Consider the following 14,513-nt stretch of genomic DNA (forward strand, 5'->3'; position numbering starts at 1 on the left):
AGACAGAAGAGAGAGGTATGGAGAAGAGTGTAGAAAGAAGGAAAGTCAGATATGATATATATAATACAAAAGGCAAAATGGTAGAGGAAAATATTATCCAAACAGTAATAACACTAAATGTTAATGGACTGAATTCCCCAATCAAAAGACAAAGATTGGCAGAATGGATTAAAAAACAGGATCCTTCTATATGCTGTCTACAGGAAACACAACTTAGACCCAAAGATAAATTAGGTTGAAAGTGAAAGGTTGGGAAAAGATATTTCATGCAAATAACAACCAGAAAAGAGCAGGAGTGGCTATGCTAATACCCAACAAATTAGACTTCAAATGTAAAACAGTTAAAAGAGACAAAGAAGGACACAATCCACTAATAAAAGGAACAATTAAATAAGAAGACATAACAATCATAAATATTTACGCACCGAACCAGAATGCCCCAAAATACGTGAGGAATACACTGCAAACACTGAAAAGGGAAATAGACTCATATACCATAATAGTTGGAGACTTCAATTCACCACTCTCATCAATGGACAGAACATCTAGACAGAGGATCAATAAAGAAATAGAGAATCTGACTATTACTATAAATGAGCTAGACTTAACAGACATTTATAGGACATTACATCCCACATCAGCAGGATACAACTTTTTCTCAAGTGCTCATGGATCACTCTCAAAGATAGACCATATGCTGGGTCACAAAGCAAGTCTAAACAAATTTAAAAAGATTGAAATCATACACAACACTTTCTCGAATCATAAAGGAATGAAGTTGGAAATAAATAATAGGCCGAGTGCCAGAAAATTCACAAATACGTGGAGGCTCAAGAACACACTCCTAAAACCAGTAGGTCAAAGAAGAAATTGCAAGAGAAATTAGCAAATACTTCGAGGTGAATGAAAATGAAAACACAACATATCAAAACTTATGGGACGCAGCAAAGGCAGTGCTAAGAGGCAAATTTATTGCCCTAAATGCCTTTATCAGAAAAGAAGAAAAGGCAAAAATGCAGGAATTAACTGTCCACTTGGAAGAACTGGAGAAAGAACAGCAAACTAATCCCAAAGCAAGCAAAAGGAAAGAAATAACAAAGATTAGAGCAGAAATAAATGAAATTGAAAACATGAAAACAATAGAGAAAATCAATAAGACCAGAAGTTGGTTCTATGAGAAAATCAATAAGATTGATGGGCCCTTATGAAGATTGACAAAAAGAAGAAGAGAGAGGATGCAAATAAATAAGATCAAAAACGGAAGAGGAGACATAACTACTGACCTCACAGAAATAAAGGAGGTAATAACAGGATATTATGAACAATTTTTTTTTGGAATATCTTTGCCTGGTTTTGGTATGAGGGTGATGTTGGCTTCATAGAATGAATTAGGTAGTTTTCCCTCCACTTCGATATTTTTGAAGAGTTTGAGGAGAGTTGGTACTAATTCTTTCTGGAATGCTTGATAGAATTCACATGTGATGCCGTCTGGTCCTGGACTTTCTTTTTAGGGAGCTTTTGAATGACTAATTCAATCTCTTTACTTGTGATTGGTTTGTTGAGGTCATCTATGTCTTCTTGAGTCAAAGTTGGTTGTTCATGTCTTTCCAGGAACCCATCCATTTCATCTAAATTGTTGTATTTATTAGCGTAAAGTTGTTCATAGTATCCTGTTATTACCTCCTTTATTTCTGTGAGGTCAGTAGTTATGTCTCCTCTTCCATTTCTGATCTTATTTATTTGCATCCTCTCTCTTCTTCTTTTTGTCAATCTTGATAAGGGCCCATCAATCTTATTGATTTTCTCATAGAACCAACTTCTGGTCTTATTGATTTTCTCTATTGTTTTCAATTTCATTTATTTCTGTTCTAATCTTTGTTATTTCTTTCCTTTTGCTTGCTTTGGGATTAGTTTGCTGTTCTTTCTCCAGTTCTTCCAAGTGGACAGTTAATTCCTGCATTTTTGCCTTTTCTTCTTTTCTGATATAGGCATTTAGGGCAATAAATTTGCCTCTTAGCACTGCCTTTGCTGCGTCCCATAAGTTTTGATATGTTGTGTTTTCATTTTCATTCACCTCGAAGTATTTACTAATTTCTCTTGCAATTTCTTCTTTGACCCACTTGTTGTTTAAGAGTGTGCTGTTGCGCCTCCACGTATTTGTGAATTTTCTGGTACTCCGCCTATTATTGATTTGCAACTTCATTCCTTTATGATCTGAGAAAGTGTTGTGTATGATTTCAATCTTTTTAAATTTGTTTAGACTTGCCTTGTGACCCAGCATATGGTCTATCTTTGAGAGTGATCCATGAGCACTTGAGAAAAAGTTGTATCCTGCTGATGTGGGATGTAATGTCCTATAAATGTCTGTTAAGTCTAGCTCATTTATAGTAATAGTCAGATTCTCTATTTCTTTATTGATCCTCTGTCTAGATGTTCTGTCCATTGATGAGAGTGGTGAATTGAAGTCTCCAACTATTATGGTATATGAGTCTATTTCCCTTTTCAGTGTTTGCAGTGTATTCCTCACGTATTTTGGGGCATTCTGGTTTGGTGCGTAAATATTTATGATTGTTATGTCTTTTTGTTTAATTGTTCCTTTTATTAGTATATAGTGTCCTTCTTTGTCTCTTTTAACTGTTTTACATTTGAAGTCTAATTTGTTGGATATTAGTATAGCCACTCCTGCTCTTTTCTGGTTGTTATTTGCATGAAATATCTTTTCCCAACCTTTCACTTTCAACCTAATTTATCTTTGGGTCTAAGATGTGTTTCCTGTAGACAGCATATAGAAGGATCCTGTTTTTTAATCCAGTCTGCCAGTCTATGTCTTTTGATTGGGGAATTCAGTCCATTAACATTTAGAGTTATTACTGTTTGGATAATATTTTCCTCTACCATTTTGCCTTTTGTATTATATATATCATATCTGACTTTCCTTCTTTCTACATTCTTCTCCATGCCTCTTTCTTCTGTCTTTTTGTATCTGACTCTAGTGCTCCCTTTAGTATTTCTTGCAGAGCTGGTCTCTTGGTCACAAATTCTCTCAGTGACTTTTTGTCTGAAAATGTTTTAATTTCTCCCTCATTTTTGAAGGACAATTTTTCTGGATATAGGAGTCTTGGTTGGCAGTTTTTCTCTTTTAGTAACTTAAATAAATCATCCCACTGTCTTCTAGCTTCCATGGTTTCTGCTGAGAAATCTACACATAGTCTTATTGAGTTTCCCTTGTATGTGATGGATTGCTTCTCTCTCGCTGCTTTCAAGATCCTCTCTTTCTCTTTGACCTCTGACATTCTAACTAGTAAGTGTCTTGGGGAATGCCTATTTGGGTCTAATCTCTTTGGGGTGCGCTGCACTTCTTGGATCTGTAATTTTAGGTCTTTCATAAGAGTTGGGAAATTTTCAGTGATAATTTCTTCCATTAGTTTTTCTCCTCTTTTTCCCTTCTCTTCTCCTTCTGGGACACCCACAACATGTATATTTGTGCGGTTCACATTGTCCTTGAGTTCCCTGATACCCTGTTCAAATTTTTCCATTCTTTTCCGGATAGTTTCTGTTTCTTTTTGGAATTCAGATGTTCCATCCTCCAAATCATTAATTCTATCTTCTGTCTCTTTAAATCTGTCATTGTAGGTATCCATTGTTTTTACCATCTTTTCTACTTTATCCTTCACTTCCATAAGCTCTGTGATTTGTTTTTTCAGTTTTTCTATTTCTTCTTTTTGATCAGCCCATGTCTTCTTCATGTCCTCCCTCAATTTATCGATTTCGTTTTTGAAGAGGTTTTCCATTTCTGTTCGTATATTCAGCATTAGTTGTCTCAGCTTCTGTATCATTTGAACTATTGGTTTGTTCCTTTGACTGGGCCATATTTTCAATTTTCTGAGCGTGATCCGTTATCTTCTGTTGGCATCTGGGCATTTAGTCAGATTTCCCTGGGTGTTGGACCCCACAGGTTGAAAGATTTTTCTGTGAAATCTCTGGGTTCTGTTTTTCTTATCCTGCCCAGTAGGTGGCGCTCGTGGCACACGTTTGTCTACGGGTTCCACCAGTGAAAGTTGCTGTGGGTCCTTTAACTCTGGAAAATTCTCGCCATAGGGGAGGTTCGGCAACTGAATCATCTTGGATGAGTGCCAGCCGGCCCGGGGTTCCGAACGCGGGGAGGGTCGCCGGCCGCCACAGCACGGGAGAGCGTCCGGCCGAATTACCTAGTCGGCCCGGGGCGCCAAGCGTGGCAGGAGGGTGCCAGCTGTCGCAGCCCGGGAGAGTGCACTGTTCCCAGCCGGACCGGGGAGTCACGTGTTTGGAAGGGACCCCCCGGTCACTGTTCTTCGCAGTCTGGGGATTTCCGACCCAACTCTCTCAGTTGGTCTGGGGGGCCTCGCGTGGTGGGGGCGCCAGTCGCCGCAGCCCAAGGGGACCGCCTGCCCAATTCTGCCAGCTGGCCTGGGAAGGAGGAAGGGAGGGATTCCGGCCGCTTGCCGTCCCGCCCAGGAAAGCCCGCGTCCCTTGGTGTTCTCACCGGAGCTGGTTCTCCCAGACAGTCAGCCGTTCCAGGATGGGGTACGCCATCCCTTTGATCTCCGTCGTGGCTCCGGGAGCTGCTCTTATTGTCTCCACTCCCCCAGTAACTGTTCTGGAGGAGGAAAGTGAGGGTGGCAAGGCTGTCGAGGCCAGTGGCGGAGGAGCCGGTGAAGGCAGAAGAGGGCACCGTGGTGGTTGGAGAGCCGCCGTAGCAGGAGGGGGAAGAGGGGAGAGGCTGGCGGACAAAGAGGGGAAGAGGAGGGCAGGCGGGTTGGCTGCTGCGGGACGTGGGCGCCGCGCGGCGGGCCGGCGGACAAAGAGGGGACAAGGAGGGCGGGCGGGTCGGCTGCTGCGGGCCGTGGGCGCCTAAGCATACCATCTTAACTAAGAGATCAAACTAATCATCACCAATAATGGAAAAAATGAACATCATGTGCCACTTGGCATAACATAATGGCAAGTGTACAAATTGAGGTACATGGTAGTCTTACCTAAAATGTTTAAATGGAATCCAAACACACTAATCTGGAATTACACCAATCCAGATTGCAAAACATTCTACAAGAAAACTGGCCTTACTTCTTCACAAATGTCTATATAATGAAAGAAAAGAAAAATTCTGAACTAAAGGAAATAAGAATCATAGCAACTGAATGTAATTCTTGATCTGATTCGATCCTCAATTTTTAAAAAAAAAAACCTATAAAGAATAATTTGGAGACAATGGGAAAAATTTGAATATGACTCTTTATGATAATATCATCAAAGTCAAATTTCCAGGGTATAATTATCGTGCTGCAGTTATGGAGGAGATATTTGCTGAAGTATTTAGGGATAAAGTACCAATATCTGCAACCTACTTTTCAAATGGTTCAACTAAAACATCTGTGCACCCTCACGTGCTTTTGCGTGTGTATGTGTGTGCGTGTGATGTGTATATAGAGATAGAGAATGAAAAATGTTGCAAAATGCTAGCAATCCTTGAAACTAGGGGAACCTTATATACATTCTCTCAACTTGCTTTGGTTTCAAAATTTCAAGATATTTAAATGTTTGCAGAAATACGTATTGAGCTAAGGATTTTCATGTTTGTTCGCTGTTGTAGTCTGAGCACCAAAGCAATTATTCCTGGCATAAAGCTCAATAATATTTTTTAATCAACTGAATGAATATACTTACGGTTCTTATAAATAAATCATAAAAAATAACCAACAAACTAATATTTATATGGAGACAATATAAAAATAAGCAGCTAAAAAAGGCAGAGAAGCAAATTATGATGGGACATAAAAATAATGTTTAGCTTCACTGGTAATTAAGATTATATGAACATAAAGTAGTTTATTTTGTCTTTCAAAATGGCAAAGATCAGCAAGAAAATGATAATACCTAGATTTGATGAGAATATGTAAAGGAAAATTCAAACACTACCCACTGAAACATGAATTAATACTAATCTTCTTGGAGGCAATTTTATACATTTTTTAAAAATAGCTTTAAAATATGTATAACCTTTCATGTAGCAATACCACTTCTAGGAATTTGTTCTATTAAATTAATCAATAAAGAATGCAAAGACATATGTGAGAATATTCCTTGCAGTGATGTCTGTAATGAACATTAAATGAATAAGTCAAATTTCCACTGCTGCTGGAGTTTAGTTTACTCAAGACTCAGTAGCATATTAGACTTGGCAAATCCAAGTATTGTTTCCTTCCAGCTGCAGTGATTAATTAAGGATCAGGCACATGGGCCATCCAAACTAATCCTCGGAATTTTGCTGGAGTGCTTGGAAGAAAGATACTTACTTTTTTACTGGATTTGAACCTGAAAGACTATAAACCTATGAACTTCTAGTGCTACCTCATGGAGAAAAGTTTTTTGAGAATGAAGCCGGAGCATTGGAAAGTACATCAAAGAGATGGAGAGAGTCTCATTTAAGGATCCAGCTCCACATCCATGAGTGAAGCCTGGGAATATTTAGTTAAGCAAGTTAATAAATGATTTTTTTACATTCTGTTAAATCTAATTTGATTTGTATTTCTTATCACCTGGAAATGAAAACATTTTGACCAACATATATGGGAATCAGAAATGTGCAAAAATGAAGGATGAATAAATAAATACTCTGATATGCAAGAGTATAGATCCATTATTTGCATTTGTAATTAGAAATGGAAATTGTCTTAATAAGGCTTTAAATAGAAAAATCATACCACAATGCTTTTCAGTGTTATTTTTAGTCTCTGTGTCTCCACAATTATTTTTGATTCAGCTGTTCAACTGGCTGCATCATAAAAAAGGAGTCAATCACATTTACAGGGTACTCTTTTTGTTTATTTGACAGTTATCACCAAGTTTATCTATATCACAATGATTCTCTCTTCTATTCCCTACTGAGTCACCTTCAGGCATGTAGGGTAGCAATTTAAATTCTAATTCACATTGAAAATGGAGTTAGGATGGTTCCAGTGAAAGCAAGATGAAAATATAATTTATGTGTGGGGATGGAGGCTGGCATCTGAAGTATTGAGACTCTCAAGATGATTTTTCCAATCGTTTCAAACGTTTTAAGTACACCAGTGCTGTGGATATGCAATACATAGAAATATAAGCTTATTTTTCCCATCTGTTGGTCTCTCCTCAACTCAATTTTTCATCATTCTATGAAATTGAAACATTAAAAATAAAAGGGAGTAACATCTACCTTTGAAATTAAAACTGCAGTTTTCAAACTTGGTTTCATGGAAAGGCAATTCAGGCGTTCCATAATGTTAAACTTTTTCCCTTCAACTTAACAATACGTTTTTTTGTTTTTATTTTAATTTTTCATTGAAATATACTATATATTCACATACCATGTAATCATCCGAAGTGTACCATCAATGGTCCATAGTATCATCATATAGCTGTGCATTTATCATCAACTATTTTTTCTTTTTTGTGAAAAAGAACATATATACAAAAAAGCAATAAATTCAAAGTACATCACAACAATGAGTTATAGAATAGATTTCAGAGTTTGGTATGGGTTACAATCCCATAATTTTAAGTTTTTACTTGTAGGTGCTCAAAGATATCGGAGACTGAAAGAAATATCAATATAGTGATTCAGCATTCATACCCACTTGTTAAACCCTACCTTCTCTGTAGAATTCCACCATCACCATTGATTCCCACTCTTAACAATATGTTTTTTAAAAATTAATTAATTAATTAATTAATCTATTTATTTTGCATGGGTAGGCACTGGGAATCGAACCCAAATCTCCAGCACGACAAGCGAGAATTCTGCCACGAAGCCACCGTAGCACCACTCTCTTAACAATATGTCCTTAATATGCTTTAAATCTGTAATTAAAATATGATCTAAAATATCAACATTTACAATCTACAAAATTTGAACATGCTGGGGAACCCAGTGTGTTATTCCTGGTAGGGGAACCTGTGTTTGTGCAGCACTTAAATATTAGGATACAGTTTGTCTTGTCTTTCATATTTAATGGGATACTATCCTAAGATTTCAAGATAAGGTGTTAAAACACTTTCACTTTTTAATTCATCACTGGCTAAATCAGATTGTATTAATTAGGATTCTTTCACATGTAAATTTGACAAACTTAGAGAGTGTGAAAAATAATTTTTTGGTTCATGAAATGTAAAAGTTCTGGTGCAGCGTGCTTGACCCAGGAATTCTAACACACTTAAAATTTAAGTTCCTTTCTCTGGACTAAAAGGTTCTACAATATCTGGTTCTAAATCACTGATTTTGTCTGTTTCTGCTCTTCATATTACATGCACACTCCAGATCTAGTGAACTTTTTGAAGTTTCTAGAACATATTATCAATTAAGTTTTCTAACTATGTTTGCTTGGAATGCTTAGTTTTAGCTTAGTTTGCTTATCCATATCATTGAGGTTTCAGCTCAAATGTCAGTTCCTCAGTAAGACTTGTTTGACTCCTCTATCTAAAACAGACAATGTATTTTTCTAATCTAGTACTGTGTAAAAAACCACCAGAAAGATTAGTGGCTTCAAACAACCATTTTACTGCTCATGCTTTTGTTTGTCAGGAATTCAAGCAACGCTCATGGGCATCTTGGCTCTGCTATATGTGAGGTTGGCTGGGTAGATCGATTGGGGTTGGATGGCTGGTATGGCTTCACTGACATGTCTAGGACCTTGGTGCTGGCTAGCAGATGGGATACCTTAATTCTCCTCCACTTGACTTCTCTCCTCCTGTGATCTCTCATCCTCTGGAGCATCTCTCTCCATTTGTTTTTTTCTAGGGTATGATAGTCTTGCTAAATAGGAGCTGGGCTCCAAGAGTGAAAGCTGAAGCTATAAGGTTGCCTAGGACTTATACATATAAGCCTTCAACCGCACATTTGAGTAGTCTCAGAATGTCATTTTCATCTCATTTTGCTGGTCACTACAAGTCACAAGACCACCCTAGATTCGAGTGGTAGGGAAACTGACTCCAGCTCTTGATGGGATTTGATGCAGGTGGCATGACCAGAGATTTGATAATGTTGGTGGCCTTTTTTGCTGCCACAATCCACCTCTGGCCATACTCTTTTACATTCCGTCCCTTAACGACTCCCTAAATCTTTTCCAATTGTAGCATCATAACCAAAATTCAGTGTCTTGTGATCTACATTTCATTTGTAGAGGGTAAGCCTTCTTGACTGTGGCTCCTCTTGATCTAGAGACTTGTGAACTATAGGCCAAGTCATCTCTACCCTCCACCCTCTACTCATGTCAACAGACAATGGTGAAACAGGACAAGCTAATTGCAATAGATACTTCCATTCAAGGATCGGAGGAAGGAGGGACATAGCAGTCACTGGTCCATAGCAATCCTAAAACACATCTGTGTACCTGCCACGTGCTGCCCTATTCAAGAGAATGCTTCTCATTAGGGCCTGGTTTTGCTGCTCCTTGAGATTTGTTCTGTAGAGAGCATTGTTTTCCTTGACTCATGGCTCAATGAGAAGTCCTGTATTTGCAGTTTAGCAGCCTTCTTCCTTGTTTCCTACCCATTGAAAGTTGGGGATCCAGAGGCCTCCTTTCATTTTAACTATCTCAATCCCTTTTAATCCAGTCTGCCATTGCTTCTACCAGTATAATGCTCTTAAAATATTTGTGGACATTTCATATATCTTATCAGACTATACTCCATGACCCAAAAGCCATATTAACACAACACACACACACACACACACACACACATTTGTTTGTCAAGATTTACTATATATTTATCTACTTTGACACTTCAGGTTGTGGGACAATGTTTTAGGAACCATGGTTTTATCTTAATTTAGCCGAGTAGGAATAATCAATTAATGTTTCTGAGATGTCATATGGCCACATCCTTGGTTTGATCTTTACTTGGAGGCAATTATGAATTTGAAAACATTTCTTTTTCTGACTGGAGAAACTGTCCTGGGTACTTTCTTCTAAATTACACTAAATTCTTCCTCTACAATTCTTTTTCCTCTAAATTCCTCTAATTCTCTAAATTCTGCTTGGAAATGGAACAACTTCTTCATTTCATCTCTCTCTTCTTACACTTCATCATATACAACTTTATGAAGCCAACTATCACTTTCAATCTTATGCCTAAAAATGGTGGCTAGATTCACAAATGTTGTCAACTGCTCTACCACTGTGTAACACAGCTCATCCTTTCTTCACTCTTTAACAGCATTTTTTTTTCAGTGCTCTTTCAACCTTCCTTCAACCTGCCACCTGATTCCAAAGACAACACTATGTGTTTTAGGCTTCTGTCACAGCAGCACTTCAATTCTGGTGCCAATTTGTGTTTCATTTATCTATTTCTGAAAAATAAAATACTCCAGAGATGAGTAGCCTACAAAAAAACAACCATTTCATTGTCCAGGATTTCATGAGACAGGAATTCCCACTGGGTTTTTAGTAAGGCTGACTGATTTCTGTTCCAAATGATGCTGGCTAGAGTGCCTTGACTGGGGCTGGAAGGGCAAATAGGGTTTCCCTCCTATGTCTAGAGTCTTGGTACTGACTGAGATGCTTTGGTTCTCCATATTGCTTCCCTGTATGCATGCTCTCTGTCCTTCAGGGCATCTCTCTTCATGCAGGCTTTCTCACAGGGTAGCCTTGATTTCTTTACATGGTGTCTGACTTTCAAGAGTAAAAGTGAAAACTATAATTCCTCTCAAGGCTTGGCTTGGACTTCCCAGAATGTTTCTTCTACCTCATTTTATTGGCCAACATTTTTACAAGGCCAGCTCAGATTCAAAAAGTGAAGAAATGGATGTTGCTTTTTCATGGGATGAATGGCATGCTCATGGAGGAATAAGAGGAATTCTTGGTGATTGTTTTGGTAGACCAGGGATCAGCAATTTTTTTTTCCTAAAACAGCCATACGGTAACTATTTCAGGCTTTGCTAGCCACATATGGCTGCTGTTATATATTCTCTTTCTATCTCTTTTTCTTTTAAGGAACACTTTAAAAAGGTAGAACAAAATTTTATCCAATGGCTATAGTCTGCTGATCCATGCTTCCGACCATATAGTAATGTAACCCTAGGCTGCTCTACTATCTGCCTCATCATCCTTTCTTAGTATACATTGCTTTATTCTTTCCAAGCCATTATATCACTCTGATATTATTTTTAAATTTTCAATACCCAGCTACCCATTATGAAGTAGTCATCATAGGAACAAAAGCATTTTTTTCTTTTATTTGCTACTATTATCTGTAACTGCCCTGGTCCACAGTCAATGGGCAACAAATATTTGTTGAATAAAAGAATTACTAGAAGAATGAATGTGCCAGAATTTATTTTTACATCATCTTGTGGAGCTGTCTTCTTATTTTATGGAGATATTCTCAGGCTGTATATAATGGTAGGATGGCTGCAAACAGTTCTGGGTTCAATGCTTCCAGGTTGCAATTCAGTTCTCTTTCAATAGCAGCAGAGAGTGTGCAGAGTTGGTCTCCCTAAGGGATCTTAAAGGAGTCAGATACTCTGTTTTGTAACAATTGTAATAGCAAGGAAAAGTAAGGGGCTCTAAATGGCCGAGTCTGACTAACACGACAGAGGGAGAGTCACTAACATCCCCAAATGCATGAACTGAAAATGGTGTAATCAATGTCCAGAGGACAATCACCTTATGGTTATTGGATGAACAATGAATAGACGCTTCCCAGTTAAAAAAAAATGCCTGAAACACAAGCTTTCTTACCCAAAATTCTTCAACTAAAAGAAACATAATGCTGAAGCAGATTGACTCTCAGGTTGTTACAAGAAGAATCTTTTATCTGCATCATCCAATTTCTAATTATTGCTACCATGAAAATGGCTTTATTTTCTAACTCATTGACATTAAAATAAATAAATTTACACTTCTTAAAAAAACATTTACTAGTAAAATAATACCACTGTCTCTCTTATTTTTGAGAGTTCTCTCTTTGGCTTAGTTTGAAGAAAAAATGGTGGTAGTGCTGCTAAAAAATAAAATTGAATATAAGTGACTTAGATTTAATGACTCAATCAGTTGTGCTATCCTTGTTTTATTAGGATTGCCTGTATCTTATTTATTACTCCTGTGTTAGTAAAATATAAGGCCTCAGTGGAGAGGAATCATTTTTACTAAAGCAAGGACTTTTGGTCAGAAATTGATTTTTTCAGAGAAAACTGAAAATCCACATATGATTATTTTTCTAAACACTGTTGAAAACCAATATGTATTATCTGACTAGTGTTTTGAAGAAAATTTACTATTATTTTTTAAAACATCGTCTATTGAAAATCAATTTAAAAAAAATGCTCTATGTTTGAGCATACATGCCCTATTCCTTCTCTAATTGCTGAAACAAAAATAGGCTGGATAGCATATAGGAAAGCATCTTGTTCCTTCCTAGAAAAGCTCTTACATTAAACTGCAGTTTCAGTTATGACCTGTTTCCAGCCTACATTTTTCAGGCCAGATGAATATTGAAAAGATTTCCATTTTTAATCACTTGGCAGTTAAGGATGAGAATTTATTAGAATATTCTGAGTAAGATGCTTTTTCTTTTAATGTTAGATATTAGTTGTACTTTTTTTCAAACACTATTTTTCTAACAATAGAAGAGCAGAGATGCATGCTTCCTAATATGACTTAGAAAACACTGATTTCAAGTTTTTTATCAAGACTTTTGTAGGTTTTTCTAACAGTCACTTTGGATGTGTGAAGCAGAGTCGACTAGACGGTACTATTAGCAAACAACCAAGACTGATGAAATGACTATTTTGGAACACCTTTTTCAGCCAATTTAGAATCTAAGCTGTATTTCTGAGAAATTGCGTAAGTGCCAGTTATCCCATGTTGTTTTCCAAGCCAGTCTGCAATATCATTTTGTACTTGAATTCCTTTTATAATTTAGTACACAGCAAACTAAGAGAAGCTGTTCTTTTTTTGGTAGGCATTCACACTGATAGCAAACAAACAACAATTTCTTTCCTACACTTCCCTCCTTTTACCCCTTTCTCCCAATTTATGTAAGGATGCTTGGAATTGGAATTATAGACAACCCATCAAAAAAGACATTTCCCCCTTTCCTATCCAGTGAATTACTGCATAGCAGGAGTGTATTTCAAAGTGACATGCACAGAAGATAGACTGCCAAATGGTTTTTACTCTAAAGCAATACAACCTATGGGCATCTCAGAGTAACCTTATTTTATATTGAATTCTTGTGCTGTCTTTGCTTTCCTATCCCTCTCTCATTTTACAATGAATTCTAAGTCCTCCCAGCAGCCACCACAATTATGTAAAGATGTATGAAGATATAACCTGTTTTAGTTATCCCAAGAGTAGAAATGGAGCAACGCTCCATATCGATTACTCTAACTTCTCATTCTTCCCTGAAAGAGGTTTGAAGGTTCCTTCTGGTAGACCTCAGTGTGCCATCACTTATCCGCCAAGCCCTGGTGCAGCTTTGTGTTTTGTTTCAGCGATCTGATCTAATCCATTCTGTCTGCTTATATTGAAATTAACAAGGCATGTGCCCTGAGGCATAGGCCATATCTACAATAGTGTGGCACAAACGAACTTGAACATGAGGTCAATCAACAGCACAAAATACATCACACAGTTATTCCAAGTCTCACGCTGTGTCTATAATTGCCCCCTTGTTCTGTCATTAGAGCTCCCTTACAAGTCATTATTTTGAGTCAGCAGAGCTACAGGGAGTGTTCTTCCTGATGGTTAGTATAAAGTTGAATTGATAACATAAATATCTCCCAGCACAAAAATACAAGGAGCAGGTATTTAGATTAGATCTAATAAAGTGTGCAGCTGTTCAGTCTCTTTATGAATCCTGGCTAGAACAATAATCACAGCTTTCAATATGAGTTCTCCTTCAGTAGCTCTATGAAAGAGAAACTAAGCTTTTCTAAATGAATGGACAAAGGCCCTGCTAGAATTTGCCTGCCAGTTCTTATCACAGATCGTTTTTGTTTGGCCCAGATCAGCATCATTCAGGTTTCATGGGAGTTTTGCCTTAGTCAGCATCATACAAAAATTATTCCCTTTGAAAGTAGAAGTAGAATTTATTCATCTGTTTTGTGGAGGGAGGTGGTGTGAATTTAATGTTGAAATAATATACTAAGTTTGTGTCCTCAAGCACATTTCCAGAAGTATTACCTTTTTGTGGGAAAGGTAAATTCAAATCCTCTGCTCCAAAGACTAGCTGAAAGGATTCAATTGAGCCTGGTAGAGATGAATGCAGGGATTTCCTCATGTGTATGTAGCCGTTGGACAAAAACAGTGTGGCAGAAATGACAGGGAATTTGAAACTATCCACATATTATACTCAAATGAGGACAATATGATGATTTACAAAGAGTGACCCAAGAAGGTGAATCAGTGCTCCTGAGATCCAATTACTTGGCTCTGGGAAAGAGATTTTCTCTCTGCATGTGTTTTCCTAATTGTAAAATAAAGTGATTAGATAGAACA

At 37.4% G+C, this 14,513-nt stretch overlaps 1 long non-coding RNA gene across 1 annotated transcript in view; it reads right to left on the minus strand.

Annotated features, from left to right (window-relative positions):
• The window catches only part of LOC143664582 (uncharacterized), a 116,478-nt gene that overhangs the window by 79,503 nt on the left and 22,462 nt on the right, over positions 1–14,513 (minus strand). The window lies entirely within an intron of this gene.

Source organism: Tamandua tetradactyla, chromosome 20 (assembly GCF_023851605.1).
Source record: "Tamandua tetradactyla isolate mTamTet1 chromosome 20, mTamTet1.pri, whole genome shotgun sequence".
NCBI lineage: Eukaryota > Metazoa > Chordata > Mammalia > Pilosa > Myrmecophagidae > Tamandua > Tamandua tetradactyla.